Source organism: Crocuta crocuta, unplaced genomic scaffold (assembly GCF_008692635.1).
Source record: "Crocuta crocuta isolate KB4526 unplaced genomic scaffold, BGI_CrCroc_1.0 scaffold58, whole genome shotgun sequence".
NCBI classification, from domain to species: Eukaryota; Metazoa; Chordata; class Mammalia; order Carnivora; family Hyaenidae; genus Crocuta; species Crocuta crocuta.
The window spans coordinates 2,304,841-2,330,161 of NW_027532417.1; the positions used below are offsets into that span (position 1 = coordinate 2,304,841).

At 37.4% G+C, this 25,321-nt stretch overlaps 1 protein-coding gene across 3 annotated transcripts in view; it reads right to left on the reverse strand.

The window, feature by feature from the left end:
• Positions 1-25,072, reverse strand: part of SLC44A5 (solute carrier family 44 member 5) — a 405,392-nt gene extending 380,320 nt beyond the window's left edge. For all 3 annotated transcript variants that reach the window (XM_077778996.1, XM_077778999.1, XM_077778998.1), the window contains exon 1: positions 25,012-25,072. The gene's annotated coding sequence lies outside the window, so the exon portion shown is untranslated. The remainder of the gene's footprint in view (positions 1-25,011) is intronic.
• Positions 25,073-25,321: the final 249 nt, after the last annotated feature.

Sequence of the window (25,321 nt, forward strand, 5' to 3'; positions counted from 1 at the left end):
TTGGCAGAAAGGGGACAATAATACTAACTACCTCATAGTATTATAGTAGTGAGGATTTATCTCTACTTGGATTTCTAACAAGCATCTCAAATTCACTATGTCCAACACAAATTCCTGATCTTCTCCTTCCAAACCTGCTCTTTCCATGGTCTTCATGTCTTCACTGTAATTTTAGTCTTCCACTGTTCAGGGCAAAAACCTTGGTCATAATTGATTCTTCAGTTCTTCTCAGATACCGCATGCTATTGGCTGTACCTTCCAAATACATCCACAGTCCAATCAGTTCTCACTATACCCCACCACTGCACAACTCTGTTCCAGGAAGCCTAATTTCCGCTTAGTCTACTCCAACAGCTTCCTGATTGACCTCCTCTTCCAATGTTTGCTCCCCACAGTCTATTCTCAACACAGCAGTTAGAGGCATCCTGTTATAATGTAAGTCAGGTTGTGTCATTTCTCTAGTCAAACCCTTCAATGGCTTTGCATTTCCCCCAAAATAAAAGCCCAAATCTACATGATTAGGTCCCTCATTATCTCCTTAACTTCATCTCCTATTAGTCTCCTCCTTGTTTGCTCCATTCCTGCCTCATGGGCTTCTCTGCTACACCTGGAATGAACGTGCAAAACTACTCTCATCTCAGGGCTTTGCACCTGTTCCCCCCTTCTGAGCCTTTCTTCTTCTAGCTATCCGGATGTCTTTAGCACCCATTTCAGGTCTTTGCTCAAATGCCATGGTCTTAATGAGGGCTTTCTTGACTAATCTTTTTACAATTAAGGAACTCCTACATTCACTTATACACTCTTCCTTCCTTTATTCCTTTATTTTACCACAAAACTTATCACCACATAATACACTATGTTTTACTTATTAATTCTAATTATTTTGTGTCTCTTCTCCCACTGGACTACAAATTCCCAGAGAGCAGAGGTTTTTCTTTGTTTATTTTCCAGTACACAGCCTCCAGAGCCTAAAGTGATACCCATCACAGAGATGTTTCACAATAACTATTTATTAAGTTATTAAGTAATTGTTGTTATTAAGTACTTAATAAGTTAATAAGTGTAAAACCTTTAAAATGTGTCTGATACATATTAAGTGCAGAGTAAGTATTACATATTGTTTGCGCAGTGTATTTTCTTATGTAATCACTTCTATTTTTTTAAGTCTCCTTAATATATACTTTGATCACAGATTATTTTAGCTTCAAAGCAGTTTACTGTTTCTTAATGTTTTGCTTTTTTTGTTTTCAATATGCAATTAATCTAACATTAATTCTCATGATCATAAAGGTCCAAAGATTCCCTACAAGGATGATCAGTTAAAAACTAGTTTTTAACTGCCTTTAAACAGATATTTTATGCCCTTTAAACAGTCTCTAAATACATTTTCCCTAAGTATATTTTAAGTAAGGATAATTACAAAACTTCCTGGTGATATATAATTTGTATACATTTCTCTATTCATTTTCTATGATTTCTTAAAGGCTATGAGCTAAGTGAATTTAAGCAATTAAAAGAATTTTACTCAGGCTCTGAAATAAATTACATTCTTTTTAATGTTTTATTTATTTCTGAGAGAGAGGGAGACACAGAATCCCAAGCAGGTTCCAGGCTCTGAGCTAGCTGCCAGCACATGTTATACCCAGATCGCAGTATCCTCAATGACCAGAGACCACCGGGGAAACCGAGTCACGCATGCAAAGGCAAAGGGCTTTATTACGGGCTCGAACTCGGGCTCCCAGACCTCACCAACGCAGTGGATCCTTGCTGGGAGCCCCGAGCAAAGGCAGAGTAGGGTTTTTATGGGGTTTGTGACGGGGGAGTTACAGAAGTTGTGGCAGGGGAACAGTGATCCAATCATAATTATTCAACATTATTGACAGCGGGTTTAACCATACACATCGTCTAGAGTATTCGTTACTTTTGGCGGGATCCAGTTACAACACTTAGAGTACCTTTAAATTCCACCAATTACAGAGCGAGCCTAGGGTCCTGTTCCGACTAACTTTAACATTAGGTAACAGGGTCCTATCTATAGTTTCTATCTATAGGCCTCTCCCTCAGTAATGTGGAGGGTGGTCGCTGGCCTTTCATGATTGGGTGTTGCAAGGGTGGAAGCTGAAACTTAGGCCTTCTAGTTTAGAGGGGAAACTTAAAGCCTGTCATGGAGTCAGTTTGGTTTAGACTTGTGTCCTTACACACAGAGCCCGATGCAGGGCTCAAACCCACAAACCGTGAGATCATGACCTGAGCCGAAGTCGGACGCTTAACCAACTGAGCCACCCAGGCACCCCTGAAATAAATTACAGAAAAAGCAAAGAAAACAATCTGGCATACCATTATTGATGTGAAAATGTTAGGGTTTGGAGCAGATGGCCAAGAAAGAATTCTTGAGGTACCTTCTGTGCAAAAAGGTAGTTTTACTAAAGCATGTGGATAGGACCCATGAGCAGCTGAACCCCTAGAGGAAGGTCACTCTGTCTGTCTCAAGGACTTATCAATGGGCTGCAAGTTGTAAGGAAATTTAACTATTTTCTTTTGCATATGTTTCACACATATATTATCTTCCTCTATCATTCTCTTTGCTTCTGTTTAAATTCCATACAAAATAGGATCATAAGTCAAAAATATGAACAGTACTTAGGTGACTGGAATCCAACACAACTAGAGGGTTCTTAATTAGTGCCTCTCCATGCCAGTAGAACAATGATAGCAAATGTTCACAGTGTTTATTCTCACTATTGGAAAAGCTTGATTGTTTTGCATAGCTTTGGTGGTATAGGCATTTTATTGTATTATAATCTTTCCCAAGTCAGCTATTAATTTATAGTGTATATATAAGATCTTTAATTAACCCAAAATTCTACTTATCAAATACCTCATTCTCCTCCCAACCAATAATATAAGTATATTGTACCCTATACATTTTTACACAGTACCTTAAGTTTAAAAAAAAAATCTATGTAGCCAAATTTCAACAGTTGGAATATAAAAACATTTTAAAAAACTACCATGTGAGCTAAAATGGCACATGTTATCATAAATATTCTAATCAATAACAGTCTTCTTGATTAAAAACTGGGGTATTTGGGCTTTACAAGTTCATTTTAAACCAAAGAATGTATTAATTTTTTTAAACTAAAGAATTTAAACCCACAGTTTAAATTCCTAAAGGGAGGAGTTTCAGTCAGGAAATGAAATGGACTATGAATTATGAGCATTAATTTACCAGGAAAGAATTGGTTGTAATCAGGAAAGTGATGTTGTGCCCGAATCGTGAGTCCCAGAGACCTCCAAGGAGCCGGCACCGATGCAAGTACAAAAGGGTCTTTATTACAAGCTCGAGCAGGGGCTCACCAGCCTGCCAGTGTCATGGCAGCAAGGTGAAGCGAAGAACAATAGTGAACAGGGCTTTTAAGGAGTAAGGGATGGGGGTGTTACAGTACATGTAGCATCATCACATAAGCACCAATTACAATTACAGCTTTGACCATTCAGTATCTGTGAGGTGTTCATTACTTTTGGCGGGACCCAATCATGACTTTTGAGAATCCTTTGAAAATGACCAATTATGAGGTGAGTTCAAAGGGCCCACGTGGGGTTCAGGCAAGTGGTGAGAAATTGGCTAGTTTGTATCTGCAGTTCCCAGCCTTGACTCAGACCATAGGAATGTTTTTTTTTTTCTTTTTGATTAGCTGAACTGAGGGCGGTCCGAGGATGGCTTTAGCCTTGAACAATCTGAGGCTTTTCTTGGGACTGGGACTGGAGCTACGTGCAGCCCGAGTTTTCTCTTAATGGAGGACTTAATTTTTGGCTCTTCAGTATCACACTTGGAAAACTACTGAAATTCAGAATGAAGGGAAATGCTTTGATGAATCAGCTAGATTTGGCCAAAATATATAAATTTAAGTCAAAAGCTATAGAATAAGAATAAATTCTAAGCCCCAAGCAAAATATTTTTAAAAGATCACCTTTACTCCCTTCCCAATACTAATATGTTCCTATTCATCATGAATTTTAAATAAATGCCATTTTTTTCGTGGACCCAGTCCATTTAAGAAATGACTTTCCTACTAATTACACCTCTTGTCAAGAATCATATATAGTAGGTTAAGACCTTGGAATGTTTTTGCAATGACAGAAGATGAAAATGGTTTTCTCAATACGTAGGGATTGGAGAAGCCAGAATATATGAAAGAACAAATCTAAAATGACTTGACTTTGCTTTAACAAAGAGAAAATTTTGAGCAGCCAAAATTCAATTATCTACACTAAAAAAAGTAGTCAGTCTGTTTCNAAAAAAAAAAAAAAAAGAATTCAGAGAGTATTGTAATACAAAAGGCTAGCCTTTACAATATCAGGTCAAGCATTTGTATGTTAATAATTCAGCTTGTAAAGAGTTGGTATACCATACCATTCTGGCTGTGTATTTTTACAATTTGAAAAGTGGAAACAATCTGATAAGCATATCTCTATAATATTACATAAGCATATATTTATAAAACATTAAAAGCAAAGAGTGTTATCCAGACACTTCCCAAAACAAAACATAACACAACAAAACAAACAAACAAAAAACCAACTATCTACAGCTTAGAGTAAGAAGATTATATTTCTAGGGCCAAATGATGCAAATCTAAGTCCCAGATATACTACTCTTATTATAAGAAGCAAAAAGTAAAACGGCAAAATCTGAAGTTAACCTTTAAAGAATATTTATGGACAGTTGTAGGATCTATGTGCCTAGGCAATAAGATGCTGCAAAATTTGCAGCATCCTGAACAATAAATTACCACCCCCTAAAACAGAGAGGGTGAGCTTATCATATGATTAGCTCTAAAACTTGCAACTTGAGAGTCATATACAAAGTACTTGTGTTTTCTTATGTTGTCTCAACCATATAGTCCAGAGTCCTCTGTACATGGAGAAGAAATAGAGTAAGCATTAGATAACCAGGCTTATTACCAGAACATGCTTATTAGCAGAACATGACATCCCAGAGTTAGTTCTGCTAAAGGATTTGTAGGACCTAGAGAGAATATGCATTAGGGTAAGTAACTTAGAATATTTCAGAGAATAATTATTTTAATCAAAACCTTAAAGATAGGATTAGTGCCTATGGGCAGAAAAAACTTTTTCTCATATACCTACCACCCATGACGCCTCGCTGCAAGTATATGTCAAAAAGTTAGAAATATCCTAAGGCAATGAAAGTTTTAAAAACAAATGATATTATTCAATTTTGCCCATTTAAAACTCAGACAGACCAGACCCTGAAGGCTGATGAAAGCAGCCAAATTCAACATATAATGACTCCAATGATTTAATTCTTTCATTACCCAAAGATACCATTAGGATTAGTAGACAGAGGCTTAAAACAGAAATTGCAAGGGAGCCTAACACGTTATATTACAATGTATGATCAAACTTTTCAAAAACCAAAGCTCATTGTCTAAAAATTGGTCATAGAATATATCTGTTAAAATTATTCCATGTTGTATCTTGGCTTTAAAGAAATGACGGAGCTAGTTAAATGAACTGGCCTATGTTCAAAAGGCTTGAGTCATTTAGGCCCACTGGCATAAAATAATAAAAATGCCAACTAGTTAATACCACAATTAGGACCAACAATTTAAAGCTGCATTGTCAGCAATGAAGAATGTAATTTCAGAATTATAATGAAAAGTCTCCTATCATAACTCATAAAAATGATGCATATGGGATGTGATTGTATGGGAAAGGTAGCCAATATTCCAAAAATAGTATATGAGCCCCACTTATATACAAAAGCATATTTGGAGCTGACAAATTATTCTTGGGCACAAACTATTACAAAGTGACACATACACTCCAAAAAGATATATAGATTTTTGAGGTTTGAAGGTATCATAGATATGATCTAATTTAGCTTCTCATTTAAACGAAGCAATCCTATACATTAGCTTTCTAAATTGTTTACAATTCAGAAAGCAGAATCCTCTTCCATCTTTTTCTTTTCCTTACAATTTATCTGTTAAAAAAAAGTGGGGCCTTCATTATTCATTATTGTCATGAACTGAACTGAGCAGCAATCAAGAAAGAAGTTCATTTTTCTCTCATCATTTCATCCAAACACTGTCAGGTCTGCCCTCCTCTACTCTTTGACAACATCTCTTTCAAATATCTTTTCATAACTGTTTCACTATCAGGTATTTAAAAAAAAGTTCAGTCTTGTCTAAATCAAAGCATTAATCTCATAAGATTTGGAGCTTCTCTTTTCCCACTTGCTCAGAAATGACTCCTGGTGATGAGAAGAGAAGCAGAAGGAAAATGTGGAGGAAGGCTCTGTTCTGTTCTTTCATGCTCCTTTCTTCCTTCCTAACCCACCCCCATCTTTGCCCCTTTCATTTTGGGATCCTGGAAGATGCAGGGATCTAAAACAAAAGTCTTGTTTACAATTCTCATTTGACTATTAAGTGCACTCTGCATGACAAGCTTCCAAATATTGGATCTCACAAGACATGTCTGTGGAGTCCTTTGGTCTGTATGTTTCCTTTAATGGACAGTGAACTCTTCAACAAACCTGTTATAATACAGCCCCTCTCAGCTTTGCCCTAGGAAGCAGCCCTTTTAGACTGGATTCACTTGGCTCACAGAAATTACAATGTTAGTGCAGTTTGAGAAACTGCCGACCCTCCTGACCCTGCAGTCAAGGGCAGCTCCACTTTGTTTCCTAGCTTAAGTCTTCTCCACAGGAGAAGCAGAGACCTGTTAAGATGATATTTTGCCCAAAGTTATGGGAGTCCGCACATCAGGTTCCTTCAAGAAAATGCTCACACTCTGCTAAGATAGAGGCATGGGGAAAGCCTGCTAGTTTCTGCAGTTTTGCAAATGTCTGGCCAGGGGCAGAGCTGCCAATCCACCGATTCCTAGTGTTGCACATGAATTTAGCCTCAGTCAAGCCTGAGTCCATCTTGACCCAGAGTTTACCTTCTGGGCCTGCACTGGGAGGGCTACATGACTATCCTTAGGAGCAAGAAAATAAACAAATAAGAAGACAAGGGTTAATGTTCCCTGTTAATGATTATTTATGACACAGTTTGCATATTTTGTCCTTGAGATAATGGCTATTTCCTTGAAACTCCCCCAAACCCTTAACCTTGCCTTCAAAATAACGAATGTTTTCCTACATACCAGGATAAGGGCTGCTTCCTTTATCACTTTGTAGCCTTTTTACAATAACCGTTGAATTCTGCTTCTGTACTGCCCACTTGCCTGCTTGCTCATTATAAGAAGCCCTAAGTCCTTGGACTCAGGGCCGCACATTTAGAGTTCTGTGTTAACTCTGTGCGGTCCCAGCCGGTAATAAAGACTCCCTTAATTCGGCTTCAGTGGTCTCCGTTAGTCTCTGTGTCTCCGGCATAACACTAGATAACTCTAACTTTTAAAAGCAGTGCTCTTGGGCTCCCCAACACTTCGTTTGGGGAAGAGAAAAGCATCTCCATTCCCTCCCTATAAAAGAAGAGAAAGAGGGGCGCCTGGGTGGCTCAGTCAGTTAAGCGTCCAACTTCGGCTCAGGTCACGATCTCACGGTTCGTGGGTTCGAGTCCCGCATCGGGCTCTGTGCTGACAGCTCAGAGCCTGGAGCCTGCTTCAGATTCTGTGTCTCCGTCTATCAGACCCTCCCCTGCTCACACTGTCTCTCTCTCTGTCTCTCTGTGTCTCTCTCTCTCAGAAATAAAAATTTAAAAAAAAAAAAACATTAAAAAAAAAGAAGAGAAAGAAATGCCATGTTGCTTTCAATTACTATAAATTCCCTTCAAAGGATCTTAAATGAATCTCTCTTCCAAATAGACCAGAGACAGATGACAGGATTGATGATCTGACCAACTTTGTAAATCCAGTGGGGCTGTGTCTAACACACAGGAGGTAATTGTCACCCAATGTCCTAAGCTTTGAATTCTCCAAATTTTAAGACAATAAATTATCTCCCATTCCTTATGTTGTTACAGATATATATAGTAACTTTTGAATAAAGCTACTATAATGGGACTTTGTCTTTCTGAATTGCCTCCAGAGTACTCTGAAGGGAGAAATCCAAAATAAGGGGCTGGAAGCCCTCACCTTAAATGACTCTGTTCCTTTAGAAACTATTCTTTTATTGAACTGTTTTTGTGATTCAGCTCAGGTCGAAAGGGCATAAGGCAAAGTTAACTTAAAGGTCAATAGAAAGAGCAGCACATTATCCTAACTGCACTCTTCCCAATGTAAATAAACCCATCAGCTTCAGTTGCTACACTAGCAGACTAGTCCAGGTACCATACCACACTAGAATATAAAATCTGTACCACAATAAAATTGGCAGGGCATCTGGGTGGCTCAGTCAGTTGAGCAACAGACTCTTGGTTCTGCTCTGGTCATGATCTCACAGTTCATGGGATCAAGCCCTCTGTGGAGCTCCATGCAGTTAGATAATCCCTGACAGCAGGTAGCCTATTTGGGATTATCTCTCTCCCTCTCTTTCTGCCTCTTCCCTGCTTGCACGTGCACAAGCACATGTTCACTCGCGCGTGAGAGCGTGCACTCTCTCTCTCTCTCCTTCTCTCTCAAAACAAACTTAAAAAAATAAAGTATATTTTTAAAAATAAAATAAAATTGGCAGATGTATTTGCAATGAATTGGGACAGTACAGTACATCAATTAGTTAAGTAGAAAGGCTAGAGTCCTTATATTTAGAAGATAGATAATTCACACATTTTCTTTAAGATGTAAGAAAATAAGGATGACTGGGTGGCTCAGTTGGTTAAGTGCCTGACTCTTGGTTTCAGCTCAGGTCATGATCTCGCAGTTCGTGGGTTCAAGCCTAGCATTGGGCTCTGCATGACATCAAGGAGCCTGCTTTGGGATTCTTTCTCCCTCTCTCTCTCTCTGTCCCTCTCCCACTCATGTTCTCTGTCTCTCTGTAAATAAATTAACCTCATGAAAAAAAGATTTAGGAAAATAAATTCCAACTATAAATATTATACTAATTATATTTTGTTTATAATTTCTAAGTAAATTTAATGATAAGGAAGGTAAATAGTCCTGTAAATGTCATGTATCTAGCTTCCTTATTCTAATTTTATATATATAAATGCAGTAAAGAGGAATGGGAAAAAGCTGACATACAGAGTCAAAAAGTCTGGATTCACATTCTTGGCCCTAAGGCTTACTGGCTGTGTAATTTTAGGCAAATCACTTCATCTCACTCAGCCTTGGTTTCCTAATTTGTAACACAGCAATGATAACAACATTACAAGGTTGTTATGCTTTGTAAAGGAACTGTAAATCATTTTGCAAATATTACCTTTCTCTCTTTTAAAAAAAAACACTTTTTTTCTTGTAGATTATATAAGAAGAATTTATCTGACTAATTAGAAGCACAGTCCTTGATGTCAGTCTCAGTAGTTATTCAATGTCAATATCTGCTGAACAAATAATAAAATACTTGCTCTGCCTCATCAGACAACAGAATACTAGTCAAATTATGTATCACTTCCAAACCTCAATTTTTATGTACGTAAAATACACAAATAAGTACTTCAATGCTCCTCAATCATGGTACAAATTAGAAACTCTGGAGTCTCTGATTTAGTGGTCTGAGGCAAGGCCTAGACAAATAATACACTTATGCTTCACAGGTATTTAGAAACTAACCCAGAAGTTAGAGCCACTAAGCCCCTTCTCAGGGCTATTGCGAAGATTAAATGAGATGATGTATAAAGATACTGGGCACGTGCTTAATTCATGTAACTATATAGATTATATCCTGCTTTTTTAAAACATTTTATACAAATTTATTTATAAAAATATTTTGTATAAAATATTTGAGAAATAACCAGTGAATTATTAAAGCGGTGGTTCTCAAACTTCAGCATGATTCTAGTGGGGAGTCAGAAGGCTTTTAAAAACAGATGGCTGTGTCCTGTCCCCAGAGCATCCAATTCAGTAGGCTTGAGGGGGAGCCCAAGAATTTGGATGTCTAGCTAGTTCCCAGATGCTGCTGATGACATTTTGAGAACCACTGCATTAGAGAAACATTAATCAGATCCAAAAATTATGTACATATAAAGTAAAAATAATATAGGCAGGGAATAAAGTGTCAACATTTTACAGTTAAGATGTCAGCAAGGTTAATTTTGTTTGATGATTTGAAATATAGTCTCCTATGATTACACCTTTCTCAACTAACTCCCTAGGGTGAATGGGAAGGTCATACCTTTGCGGTCCCACTGAAATTTGAATCAACTTGCCAAATAATCGTTGCACTCAGCTTTGTATGAAAATGAACCGGTAAGGCATTGCTTTCTCCCTTGAGTAGAAAGCAAGTTCCTTGAAAGTAGAGATCAAGTCATACTTATCTCTGCACCCTCAGAGCCCAGCACAGTGCATGGAGAATCATTCAATAAAATGCTTAATGAACGAAAGGAAACTCAATTTGGAATAGAGTAATTTTGTGATTTTTTTATTGTAATCTCTTGGTAACTCCACCAGAAAGTCTAGAGGTATACAGACAACCATCTCCCTGGCCTATCTCTTTCATTACAGCAGAGGTTCTCAAAGGAGGTAAACTCTCCTACTACCCTCCTCAACAGATCTTTGGCCTTAAACCAAAGAAATAATATCGATAGCAACAATTTACAAGCATATAACAGTTTGTTTTACCAATAAATTTTGCAACCTGAGGGCTCAAAGTCACAAATTAGTTAGTTAGTGGAAGATTAGAAATAAAATAGTCTCACTCTGAGCCGAACACTCTTAAAGACTCTATACTCTCCATCAGCTGATCCACTATATAATCAGAACCTCATCAGTAGTTGCTTCACCACTGAGAGCTCACCTGTGATAAGGCAAGATTGCCTATGTCAGGAGAGCCCTTTCCTTCAGATAATGTTTTGATAATTAACTTATTATTATTATTATTGTATTCAGTTAGGTAGCTTAGCTCTTCTTTTCAGGCTGGGCTTGTTTTAAATATTAATTCAAATCCTGATTAGAATCATTTTGCAACAAAGCCTGATGTGACCTTCCTCTTTTCCTTTTTAAAAGAGCTCTGAATGTCATTCCAAAGACTGTGTTCCTGGAACAGCTATTCTGCAATCAACACAACCTTTTGGAGTGTTTTTTACTGCCTTTGGCACTCCTGGGCTTCCCGGGTCTCACTCTTTTCCTCTCTTGCTACCTTGATACAGAATACATGCTGAGAATCAGACATCTGGCAGCGTAATTGGATTTCAGGCCAGTGTGGAAAACTGAATGTAAATATAGTCAGCTGTGGGTACAAACGGGACAGAGAAAAGAAGTAGGAAAATACAGGCTGATCTTGGGGCGCCTGGGTGGCTCAGTCAGTTAGGTGTCCAATTTCAGGTCATGGTTCGTGGGCTCAAGCCCCACACAGAGCTCTGGGCTAACAGTTCAGAGCCTGGAGCCTGTTTTGGATTGCGCCTCCCTCCCTCTGCCCCTCCCCCGCTGGTGCTCAGTCTCTCAAAAATAAACATTAAAAAAAAAAAAAAGGAAAGAAAGAAAGAAAGAACACAAGCTGACCTGGAAGCAAGCTGGGTAGAGCACCTTTGCTGTAAAAAAGCTAGCTTTGAATATGATTCTAATTTTCTGCAGTTCCCGCACTTCTAGAAAATGGGAAGTAGGGGAAGGCAGGCAGGCAGGAAGGAAGAAGGAAGGAAAGAAGAAAGGGAAAGATGGAAGGAAGGAAAGAGGAAGAGGGAAGGAGCAAAGAGAGAGAGAGGTAGGAGAAAACAAGAAAGGAAAATGAAACAAACATTTATTGAACACCTATTACACACAACATAATGCTATACACTTCGCCATTTATTATGTTATTTGACTACCACAAAATAGTCTGTAAGGTAGGTTATTATTGTCTCAATTTTTCACATAAGGAGAATGAAGTTCAACGAGGTTAAGTAACTTGTTCAAGATCATATAGCTGGAACTTGAACACATATCTGTCTGACCCCAAAGTCCAGAAAAAAAGAAAGCAGGTAGGCTCTGGGAAATGTTGAAAATGATAAGAAACATCATCTCAAGGAACATGTGAGCAGGAATAATAGAAAACTGAATTGGGATGTGAGATTGTTCTTTCTAGAATAAGATATCTGATCCCCAAACCTATTCCATTCCATTATGTTTTTCTTATCTTAAAAAAAATTCATTTCCTCAACAAATCATTGTGGAGTACCAAGAGTGAGTAAGACACTTTGCTAGTAGCCATCAAAGATACACCTATGAACAAGGCATGAAATTTATGGTCTAGTAGGGAAGAAAAGTAAGTATACATACAATTAAAATGGTTTGATAAATGCTAACAAGTGCAACCTCAAGGAGGTATGGAAATACTTAAGGCATGTGTAAGCAAAGTTAAAGCACCTTTCTTCTACTTTCTTGTATTGTGGATATCTGCATGTGCACGTATACACACACACACACACACCCCACTCTAATTCCAGGACATAGATGCAAGACCTCTGTTGCTCCATCTGCGATGTCATCCATAAACAATAGAGCCAATTCCAGAGCATGTGGTGAAAGCAACATTGAACTAAAAGTCAGATCTGAATTTTAATCTAGACTTGCCAAGTTCTGGCTGTGTAACATGGGAAAATAATGTTAATCTCTCTGAGCCTAAGTTTACTCATCTGAAAGGAAGTTAAGCTAAACCATTTGTAAAATCTCTTTCATTTTTAACACACCCTGGAGTTTTATCTCTAATGACTTCTAACTACACATCACAGCTTGATAATCAGAAATTGGTTAAAAACTATCTTAAAATTTCAGACTTCAATACTGATGACTATTTCAAGTATAATATATAAAATAATAAAATAATGTAAAATAATTTACATTATTTTAAAAATGTGCTGAACCACAGTCACATGAATTTCACAATCAATATGAAAGTAAGAAAAACTGACATCACAAATGGAAATATATCAGCTTTCAAAAAACTGAAATGAAAAATGAAGTTCCAAAAGGGAAAAAAAGGCCATGTTTAAATATAGCATGAGAGTCTGTAAGTCAGATACAAATGTCATTAGTGTCTTCAAGGGAAAAGAAATGTTAAAAGATAGAATTTTCCTTATCTTGTGTCATAATATCTGACTATCTACAGAGTAGAAAAATAAGACTAAAAGTTAGGAAAGCTGAATTTCAGTATTAATAATATTTCATTTGTACATCAACCTTTTTAAAAAGTGTCCATATTTTTAAAAAAGTGTCCATATGTCAAACGTAAACTGACATTCAAAATTATAATGAAATCTTCAAGTGATACATAAATTGATAGTAAGCAACAAAAATTCTTTGGTAAAGATGCTTTCTTATCTTTTGAAATGGTAAAAATAACATCTACAAATTTTCTCTCCCTCCTGAAGATTAATGAGTTAACAATTATAAATGTTTTATACCTTGGAAGAATGCTAATAATGCAATAGAGATGGGCAGGGAATATACCTTTTTTTTTACATCATATTAATAAAAAATAAAATTAAAATCACAATGTTAAATAATAATGCAATGCATATCAAGCTAGTTTTTCAAGACATAATATATAAATTCATTTGATGATCCTTAAAATTGTACTTGGTATTACAGTTCTTAATGAGACCATTTTCAATAAATTACTTTTTGTTAACCAAGACTAACCCAAAATAAGAAAATAATTATATCAAAGGAGGGAAGGAAAGTAGGGAGGGTGGAAGGGAAGAGAAAAATATCTCTCCAGGTATTTCAGAAATAATTCTAGAGTAATGAAATTTAAAGATTCCAAATGTGGAAAAGCCATTTATTAGCAACTAACTAAAGAATATCTCTAGGTGACAGTGATGTATTCTCTGGGAAAGACACTGCCTAAGGGCAGCCTTTCATGCTTGAGTCACCACCTTCATCCCATTGTCTATATTTTTAATCAGAATTTTCCTATCTAAACACACCAGATTCTCAGTGTTTCAGAAACATCTCAAATGCCCTGACCCAGAAGTTATTTATTTCCTATAGATCATGGAATCAACTTTTTCTACAATAAAAAAAAAAAAAACTTTTTAAAAATTGTATTTTAGAGAAAGAAAGAGAAAGACCATTCGTGATTTGGGGGAGGGCAGAAAGAGAAGGGGAGAGAGAAAGAATCCTAAGTAGGCTTCACACTCAGCTCGGAGCCATGACCCTGGGATCATGACTTGAGCCGAAATCAAGAGTTTCAATACCTAACTGACTGAGCCATCCAGGCACCCCATAATTTAAAAAAAANTCTTAAAGAAATAAAAACAGTAACAGTTCCTGATTATCCAGAAATAGTATTCAAAGTACAGATTATTCAGACATGGTCTGGGGAACCATTCCTACTACATATGGGAACAGCAACACCTGCTCTGAGTTCTTTCTATGGTCTCAGTTCAGTGGCAGGCAAGAGAACTCTATCCATTCATTGCAAAAAAAAACCTAAAAAAACAAAAAAACAAAAAAAAAATCCCTTACATCTCAAAATTCACTCATTTATTCATTCAACTAATTATTACTGAACATTTACTAAGTGTTAGGCCCTAAGATAAAGATTTAGAAGTCTCTACTTTAAGATGTTTAAAGTTTAATTTCATACTCGTGTGAAAATGTAGTGTCAATAAAGGAAGAATACGACAAAAAGAAAAATGAACATATAAACTTTAGGAGTCCTAGTTAAAGGAATATAATTTAGCACCACTTTCTTCTGTACCTTTTTTTCTTAGAACTCAAGCTATTATTACATATCAGAACTTGGAATAACTTTCTAGTGAACTTTCTGATAATTTATAATATTATTACAAGATAATAGTGTTACAATTTGGAGATAACATTCGATCTTCTACTAACCAATCAGTACAGTTCCCTAGATATATTAATTACAAATTCACTTTCTTTTTCATGGGCCACACTTAACTTGTTAGACCTAAACCCATAGTTCAACACAGTAAACACACACATACATACACACACAGGGACAGATGTTTATTAAGCCTCTGTATTTGCAGAGAAATCCTAGAAAATTCAGTTAATTATGTTATTTATGTTAACAGAATGAAATTATCATCAAACCATTAAAATTATGAAGAATATATAAAATATAAATATGTATGTTTGATTTATTCAATAATGTATTCATTTAGTCTCTGTGACATGCCCAGAGTTACACCAGACATTTTGTATTGTAAGATAAATATCACACAATCAGGACCCTCAAGGAGGGACCCTCATAGCCTAGTAGTGGTATAAGCGGAGGGACCCAGAGAAGGGGAAAGTGAATAGACACATGGCAGACTCCAGGCACCGCGAGGCAGCAGTCCTTTGTTGCAATCCAAAACTCAGGTCCCAATCCAGGCACGTGACCACCTAAACAAAGCCAAGTTTGATCCAAGAAAATGAAGTCAAGATACAGAAAGACTGAAAGAAGCCCTAGGAAAGAGCAGAAAGCTTCTAGACAACTGGCTTGGGAATGCAGTGCTGTTCCCCCAGGCACCAAGTACAGACAGGCTGGCCTGAAACTGCCTGATAGTGTCACCAGAAGAGTGGGAAGCAGGTATCAGCTCCAGTGACACTCTGACCTTGGGATGTTAAGTTCCTGATTTTGTCAGATTTTTGGTTCTTTTGCTTCAGGGCAGTAGTAAAGCTAAAGACCCACAGGAAGACTGAGAAAGGAGATGGCCTCAACATTTTCAATCTGTCTAGGAGAACTAACAGAAGCGTGTGCAATATGTCCGGGAGCCCTAAAGAGGAAATGCTTACCTGTGCCTGTAGGGTAGGGGCAGGGCAGGAGTGCCAGAGAGGAAGATGGGGAAAGTTTCAGAGAGAAAGTAGTGACATTTGTGTTGAGGCTTGAAGGATGAAAAGGGATTTTTCAGCATAACCAAAAAATCTAGTCTAACAGAGACAGAGAAGCATAAAAGAATGTGTGTGTCCCCAGTGTTAGAATGGTAGGATCTTTAAGCTTAGAATGGATGTGGAGAGTGGGGGGCGATGAAGTAGAAAAGGTAATCATGGGTCAGATCCTCGAAAGTTTTATATGCCTTGTTGTGGACTTTTTATTTTTTATCCCGGGTAAGTAATGGAAAGTCATTACTGGATTTTAGGGATGTGAAGCGATTATATCTGCCTTGTAGGACTATCTGATTTGCCATAATGTAAAAAAAAAATTAATTGGAGGTGATGTAAATCCAAACATCAGGAGACCTGTTAGCGTATAGGTCATTCAACCCATACTAGAAATGATGAGTACTCAATTATATCTCTGAATTACAGAAAAGTAGATACTAAGGATCAATAATAGTGACTGACTTGATCAGGGCTGAGTAGAGGCATGGAAAAACAATCAAGGATAACATCAGATTCTCAAATTGTGAAACCACATGGATAAAGAGACCATAAAATAAAATTGCAGCTATGGAGAATAATACATGAAAAAGACTAGATGCAAAAAGGAGGGGGAGATGAGGATCATAGGAAGATTTGTTTCCCAAAATTTTTTCAGTGTTCTATCACATGTACAAAACTATTTGGGGCTACATCTAGGTTTAAATGCAAGTTCTGCAAATTACAGATTTATAACTTGAGTAGATTATTTAACTTCTATGGATTTAGTCTCAGCCAACATTAATTTGTTTATAATTGACCTTGCTTCAAAGAAGTTTAAAATAGATTCTAGGGGTGCCAGTTTAGCTCAATGAGATGAGCATCCAACTCTGTACTTCAACTTAGGTCAGGATCTCACAGTTTCGTGAGCTCCAGCCCTGCATCGGGCTCTACACTGACAGTGTGGAGCCTGCTTGGGATTCTCTCCCTCCCTCTCTCTCTGCTCCTCCCCTACTCATGCTCTCTCTCCCTCAAAATAAATAAATAAACTTTAGAGAAAATAAAAGTTTCTAGAAGTACATGCAATTCAACCAAACAAAATATATAAAGAGAGACAATGAGAAACAAATAAATACATAAGTGAATGACTTATGATCTCAGAGTCTTGAGCAAGAAGGGGACTCAGACTCAGTTCTGAGCTTCCTTGCTGTCCACCCATAGTGGGAGACACTATGAGTTCTATGACTCACTTTATCTATCGTTAGTGACATTTTGGAGAAACTTCTCCATCAGGTACTCACAACACAGATACTTTGTAAAATAGTGATCAGTACAAGAAATAACATCTGGGAACTTAATATGATGTCAAGTATCTCAAGGTCAGTCAGTGTTACAACAGCTAAGCACAAATCAGCAAAAGCGCATCTACGGGCGCCAAAATAGCACAAGCTGAATAAGAAGCTATTTCAAGGTCTGGCTGATTCCAAGAAAAAGTTTTAGCATATCTAAAGGAATTAAAGGACTACATGTTTATTCAAGAAATCTCTCCTAAAGAGTCCTCCCATAAAATTACTCCAGAACACTGTCTGGGGTGCCTGGGTAGCTCAGTTGATTGAGCTTCAGACTCTTAATTTTGGCCCAGGTCTTGATCTCATGGTTTGTGAGATGGAGCCCCACCAGGCTCTGTGCCATTAACGGAGCCTGGTTCGGATTCTCTCTCCCTCTCTCTCTGCCCCTCCCCAGCTTGCACTCTCTCTCAAAAATAAATTAATAAACTTAAAAAAAAAAAAAGAACACCATCTAACCACCTTCTTATCACCAGGGTCTGATGATTATTGAACCACTGGCCTAACAATGGCAATTCTCAAGATTTTTCTGGTTCCATAGTAAAAACCTCAGTTTTCAGAAATATAAGATGCAATATAAACCTCATGAAATAGGGCCAACTAACAGAAAGGAAGTCTAGACCCACAAACATTCTAAATACTCAAAGGATATTTCAGTCTATTTACTATGAGTAATTAGCTTTTAAAAATGCCCATTAGAATTTCTCAAAGACTTGCTTTAGTAAATTATTTCTAATATATATGACTTTCTACCATTTAATGCTGCCCCAAACTTGAAAATGGTTTTTCCCAAATAGGTTAAATAGGTTACATGCCTCTCTTGACCCATATGAACTTGTGTATAAGCTATTAATTTGCTTACCTAGGGCATTAATTCAGAATCAGGCAGTGAGAATTTACAGAAGTTAAAACAGAAGGAGTTTTGATCTTAGAGTTAAGTATGTGAAGCTTATGTCCTTTTGTCTTTGTGTTGTTTCTATAGATTACTAAATAAAAGTTTATGTGTGGAAGTGTGGTAATTATTCAATTCAGAGTTTCCATAAAGTTTTACAAAGTAGACATTTCAATGTAAGACTTTCTTCAGGGTTAAGAAGAAGAGAGAAGAGGTAGCTTCCAAAGCTATTCTTTATAACTTCAAGTCTATCCAACTCAAGCAGTTAAGATATCTCTGGACACATTTATTTATGAGAAAAGACTTTCTTAAACAACAGAATGTTCCTTCTTTATTCACTGATAAATACTCTTTCACTATAGTAAAGGTGTTAAATCAGTAGAATCAATGTCATTGTCATGGAAAAAGAATTGTGATGACATTCTTGTGCAGCCAAACAAAAGAACTGTGAATAAGAGGCTGAAAAAAGTGAATAAGAAGGAAAAAGGGCTTAATTCAAACTGAAAAATACTATTAATACTTCAATTTGTTAAGTATCATGTCTATTAAATAACTTTTATAGTATTTCTTTTTTCATTTTATGACTTTTTATTTTTATCTAATACTTATAAAATGAACATAACCATAGGAGAAACTTTAAAATTACTTTTGAGTTTTTGGTAAGGCAAACCTGGAGTAATAATAAATTTTTTATAAAATTTTTACTGCCAATTTCAAAATCTTATATTTTCGGTGGGGGGAGGGTCTCTGGATTTGAACACTGAAACACAAGCCAATGAGCTACAAAATTCACACAAAGAACCTGTCCTGTAAGTTCTTCAAATGAATACACTTTAAATTGCTTCTTATTAAACTAGATTTTGAAAAAAAATTATGTGAATATGGCAATACTTTTTTAATTTTTATCTTATTATTGTTTTTAATTCTAGTATAATTAAGATGTTGTGTTGTATTAGTTTTGATCTTACAGGAAAATTGCTCAAGCACGTAGGACCAGTCCTGACTTTGGTCAGTTTCCTTACCTGATAAAATTAGTAAGAGTTCAGCTCTCTTCTAAAGTCCTAGTGGCCAAAAGAAGCCACACAAAAGTAGTCTGGGAGGCTACTCATCCTTTCACATAAAAGAGAGACAGAGCCAGAGCTTAACAATGCATTGTGTTCCTGATCCTTTCTTTCACAAAATATTCACAGATGCAGAACAGCAATCAGCAGTGAGAAACTGTTGTTCCTCTATTGAACTACAAAATTGTACTGTGGATTTCAACGTTTCTCTCATAACATAAGCCCTAATGAGAAACTACCTACGTTTATTAACAAACTGTAACATGCAATGGCAACCAACAGAAGGAAGGAGAAAGGCAAGGGCAAAGAGACAGTGAACCAAGACAAAAAACCAAAAACCAAAATATTTTTAGTTTGAACCCTCATTATTATTAAAAAGTTGTGCCTTGTCTAAATATAGAACAATGGGATAGGTAAAGACAACTCTTCTAGATTCCTTTTTCAGTAGTAGCTTTCTAGCTTCTCTCTGGAAGAATGGAAAAATGATGAGGCTACCCCAGAATTTTGCAACCCAGCGCTACTGACAGTTCAAACCAGATCATGCTTTGCTGCAGGGACTGTCCTAGACATTATAGAATGTTTAGCAGCATCTCTGGTCTCTACCCACTGGAACCCAATAGCATTACCCCAGTCATGACACTGCGAGATTGTCCACAGTCACTGCAAAAGTGCCTCTGGTCAAGAACTACAGTGTTTTTAAGTATTTCTTTAGTTGTTTTGAGCCTTCCACCTGACAGAATAGACTACTACAGCCAGCAACACAATGACTTTCTCTTCTGGCAACTTTCTCCTATTGTGGCATATTTTATTAAATATTTCACCTGGAAGTCCATTTGTACACCTCTTTTAATGCTATATTTAATATTTCTTAAATACTTATTTATTTATTTATTTTGAAAGAGAGTGAGAGCAGGAAAGGCACAGAAAGAGAAGGAGACAGAGGATGACACCCAGGTCCATGCTGATAGCAGAGAGTCAGACACGGAGGGCAAACCCATGAACCGTGAGATCATGACCTGAGCTAAAGTCAAACACTTAACTGATTGAGCCACCCAGGTGCCCCTATATTTATATTTTTAAGATAGTATGTTTAAAGAAATAAAAATAAAAAATAAATGAGATAAAGTCATTCTACATGAATTCTTCCTTACCTCCCTACGGAACTGTCATGAAAAGGAGCCATAAAGTAAAACAGTAAAAGAGAGGTCAAAGACAAAAAGCAAAGAGTAACACCCTACAAGGAACAAAATCTGCTATTATTTCTCTGCTGTTAAGAAAATCACATTTTCTTCTCTACTGCTTTTCTCATCCCAGCCACAGCACCTTTTCTTTGCTCCCTTTACAACAACACCCTTAAAGAGTTATCTAAGCAGTCTCTAAACTCCTCCCATCTCTTTTAACCTGTTCCATTCAGACATTCACTGCCACCACTACAATTCAACCACCCTTGTCCAGGTTTGCAGTGACCTTCACATTAATAAATCCAGTGGCCACTTCTAAGCTCTCATCTTACTTCACCTATCAGTGGCATTATTCCTCTCTTCCTTTGTACTTTCTCCCTTGGCTCCAGAATTCCACCCTCTTTCAATTTCCTCCCTACTCGCTAGTTGCTCTTTTTCAGTCTCCTTTACTAGTTTCCTCCTCTTCCCCCCCTTCCTCTTAATAATGCAACAATCCTGGCCTCAGGTCATTTATCTCAGTCTGCACGCCCTTCCTAGTGAGTCCTCCGGTATGCGCTCTTAAATACCACCTCTGTGCTGATGACTCCCAAATTGCCTCTCTCCCAGACTCTAGACTCCTATATCCAACTTCCTGCTTGTCCTCCACTTGAATATTAAATAAATGTTTTGAACCAAAATGTGTCCAAAAGTGAACTCCTGATCCTTCCCCCTAAACTTGTCTCACCCACAATTTTCTAATACCATTTGATGGCAACTCCATCCCATTAGATGCTCAGGCCAAAACTATGCAGTCATCCATAACACCTAGCTTTCTCTCACCCTACACATACCGTTAGTTCAGGAAAACATATAAGCTTCACTTCCAAATACGTTCAGTATCCTTCCACTTCCCACGTCCTTCACTGCTTCCATGCTAATACCACCAGCATCTCTTAGCTGAGATACTACATACATCTCCTTACTGGTCTTCCAGCTCCTCTCCTTGCCCCTATAGGATGCTCCCAACACAGGAGCCACAACAATTCTTTTAAAATGTAAGTCACACCTGGGGCACCTGGGTGGCTCAGTTGGTTGAACATCTATCTGACTCTTAATTTTGGCTCAGGTCATGATCCCAGGATTGCGGGATTGAACCCACATTGGGCTCTACACTGACTATGGAGACTGCTTGGGATTCTCTCTCTCTCCCTCTGCCTCTCTCCCTCACTTGTGCTCTCTCTCTCTCTAAAATAAAAAAATCAAAATTAAAAAAATATTTTTTAAAAATTCATAAAATAAAATGTAAGTCACAGCACATAACTCTTCTGTTAAAAACTTGCAGTGAGCTCCATTTCCACTGAAGTCTTTATTTTATTAATAAGCGAGTGACCTTTTTTTAAGTAACTTAAAAAAGTTACCCAACAGATACTCATGACCCCAAGATCAAAAGTCTCATGTTCACCAACTGAACCAACCAGGCACCCCCAAGCTAGTCCTTTAAGTTGCCTAAAAGGACTAACATAATCTGGTCCTCTCTCATCTTCCTGATCCCCTTTCCTATTTCTATTCTGCTCTCTAACACCACTCAGCCTCCTTTATGTTTATCAGACATTCCAGATATATGCCAAACTTTGGGTCTTTGCACTGGCTTTTCTCCCCTCCTGGAAGGTTACTGCCCTCCCACGAATAACTACTTACCTTCTTCAATATTACCTTTCAATTAGGCCTACCCTAACCATCCTATTACTATTTACAGCTGATTGCTCCATCAGCCCATTACTAGTGTTGCAAACCCCCCTCACCATGTATATATTTTTTCTCACAACACTTTTCAATTTTTAATATCAACAATTTGCTAATTTTTTATTATTCATTGTCTATCTTCCCTATCTAGAATATAAACCTGATCAAGCCTCCATTTTTTTTATGATAAGTCCCTCAGAATTGTGCCTAGCACAGAGTAAGTGTATCTTATATTTGTCAAATGAATGAATGAAATAAAATGGACAAATACCCAACCTTAAGTTAAAGGGGTGGCAGCATTCTTTTCTTTCTTGATCCTTTTTTTCATTTTGCTGGTCATACATCAAAGCACTAGTTGGCCTGGGAGGGAGAAGGGATTCTTTGGTAGAAAGGAGTAGATAAATATAACTTGGGAGAGGCTTTTTGGGGAAGATTTTAGGTTTTAAGGGACTTTCTGCCTTTTCAGTTTGGGAAGCTGTGAAGTCTCGGGCTGTTTGGGAGATTTTAGGACTTTTATCTTCTGTTTATCACTTTGATTTTTAGTTTGTTGTGGCTTCTAGTTGGAAGTACCTTCCAAACTAAGCGAAACAAAGGAGCTAGGGATGAGGACCAAAAACAAAAACAAACAAACAAAAAAAATGAAGAGGAAACAGGCTGCTAAAAGGAACTCAAGGGAAACAGGAAAAAAGAACTTTAGGTTTTCAGTCCAATTCACTAAAGTAGGAAAGTGGGCTAAAATTCAGGGCCAGTGCTGACACTAGTAAGGAAAATTGCAAATTAGAGTGTTCCTTTTATTCTCAGGAGACTGAAAGTGGCAGATATGGTACAGGAGAAGCCCTAGAATAACTGTATAAATAAGTAAATTAATCCCATTACAGTAGTGTTTTTTTAAAAAAACATTCTTCCATACACATCTCCCTAATATATATATACCACTGAGAGGGTCTATTTCCCAAGACAGAAGTGCAAAAGTAATGAAACATGTATGTATTCATTATTTAATGCTTTGTAACAAATTACCCCAGATTTAGTGGCTTAACATAATAGTAACCATTTATTATCCCTCACAGAGTCTGTGATACAGGAATCCAGAAGCAGCTTGGTTGGGCAGTTCTGGGTTAGGGTATCTCATGAAGTTCAGTAAGATGTTGACTGAGCAAAAGACACTGAAGGCTTAACTGGGCTGGAGGATCTGTTTCCCAGGTAGATCCCTTATATTGGCTGGCAAGTTGGGGCTGGCTCTCAGCTCCAGGCCTCAGCTTCTTCCCACATGGGCCTCTCCACAGGGAAGCTTGAATGTTTTCACAACATGGCAACTGGTTTTCCCCAAAGTAAGCAATATAAGAGAGCAAAGGATACACAAGAGCAAGGCAGAAGCCACATGACTTTATGTACAGTATAGCCTTCTACTGTACTTTACTGGTTACACGGGTCAGCCCAGATTCAGTGTGGGAAAGGAGAAGGTAAGGTGTGAATACCAGTAGGCAAAGAACACTAAGGCCATTATTGAAGGCTGGCGACCACCACAGTCAAATGGCTTCACATATGAATGGTAAAATAATCTCAATCTATTTTAGAGTTGACTGGGATGCATCTTTTCTGTTTACATCACTTCAAAATGTGAGATCCTTTTTCCATCTTGTTTTGCCTCCCCATCTCTATCACCTTAGCATCAGTGAGCACTTTTTGTTAGTAATGTAATTTTAATTTAACTTTTTTTAAGTTTATTTATTTTGGGAGAGAGGGAGAGAGAATCCCAAGCAAGCCCAGCACTGGCAGCACAGAGCCAGATGCAGGGCTCAAATCCACAAACTGTGAGTCCATGACCTGACCTGAAATCAAGACTTGGATGCTTAACTGATCCCCATTTTTTATTTTAAAAGTGGATTGCAAACAATAAAGTGGTGATACTTCTGAGGAAAATATAAGATATATCATGCTCTTGATTCAGCGGCGGGGGGGAACACCTTGATGACCTACCTTTCTATGTTAGTGTTGAGTAACCCTGAGGAAAATGAATGGATATTAAAATATTGGACATAGATGAAGGAAAAAGAGTCATAAGGCTTATTTATGCCTCTATCCAGAGTACACAATTTATTCTTAGACCTCAAGAAAGCACCTAATGTCTTTGTATCTCAATTTCCTCATATGTAAAATGCAGATATTTATTCACATGTATGTAGAGTGATTTGTGAATATAAATTGGTAACTGAGCTCTATTTTGTATGTATCAAGATATATATCTGCATTTATGTAGAAAGTCTTTTTTTTTTTCAATGTTTTATTTATTTCTAGGAGAGAGAGAGAGACAGCGTGAGCAGCGGAGGGTCAGAGAGAGAGGGAGTCACAGACTGAAACAGGCTCCAGGCTCTGAGCTGGCAGTCAGCACAGAGCCCGACGCGGGGCTCGAACCCACGAACCGCGAGATCATGACCTAAGCGAAAGTCGGACGCTTAACCGACTAAGCCACCCAGGCGCCCCGAATGTCTTTACAAAAAGTAAACTTGACCAAATTCAAGATATATATATCTTGATGTAAATTATATATATCAAGATATATGTCTTGACTTAAGTTATATATGTATACATATGATATAATAAAATATGCACATATACATATAAACATACATAATCAAGATATAAATCTTGGAGGGGCACCTGGGTGGTTCAGTCAGCTGAGTGTCTGGCTTTGGCTCAGTCATGATCTCATGGTTTTTGAGTTCAAGTTCCACAGAGCCTGGCACCTGCTTCAGATTCTGTATCTCCCTCTCTCTCTGCCCCTCCCTGCTCACACTCTATCTCAATCTCTCTCTCTCAAAAATAAATAAACATTTAAAAAATTGTTAAGATATAAATCCTGATATAAATTCCATTATATAGAATATGTATTCACAAATAATAATCTTAACCAAATTCATTCCAGATATAGACTATTTGTATGCAGCAGCATCACTTACCTCTTTATCATTCCTCCAATAACTCTATGAATACTGAGCATTTCTTCTAACTCAAACATACTAAAACTCTCAATAGTATGGAAAAGAGCTGATGTCACAAACACATTGTGTTCCAGTATCACTAAGGGCCAGATTCATCCTTAGTTACTTAAACCTTGAGGTATACCAGCCTTGCTAGCCTCAAAAGAGAGACTTGGAATACAAAGAAAGAGAAGGAGGGGGCTTAACAAAGCCCTGAAGTGATAAAAAAATTTTTAGTATATTCTCATTGTTAATCCTTGGCAAAGAAGCAGTTTGGATGTGGAAGACA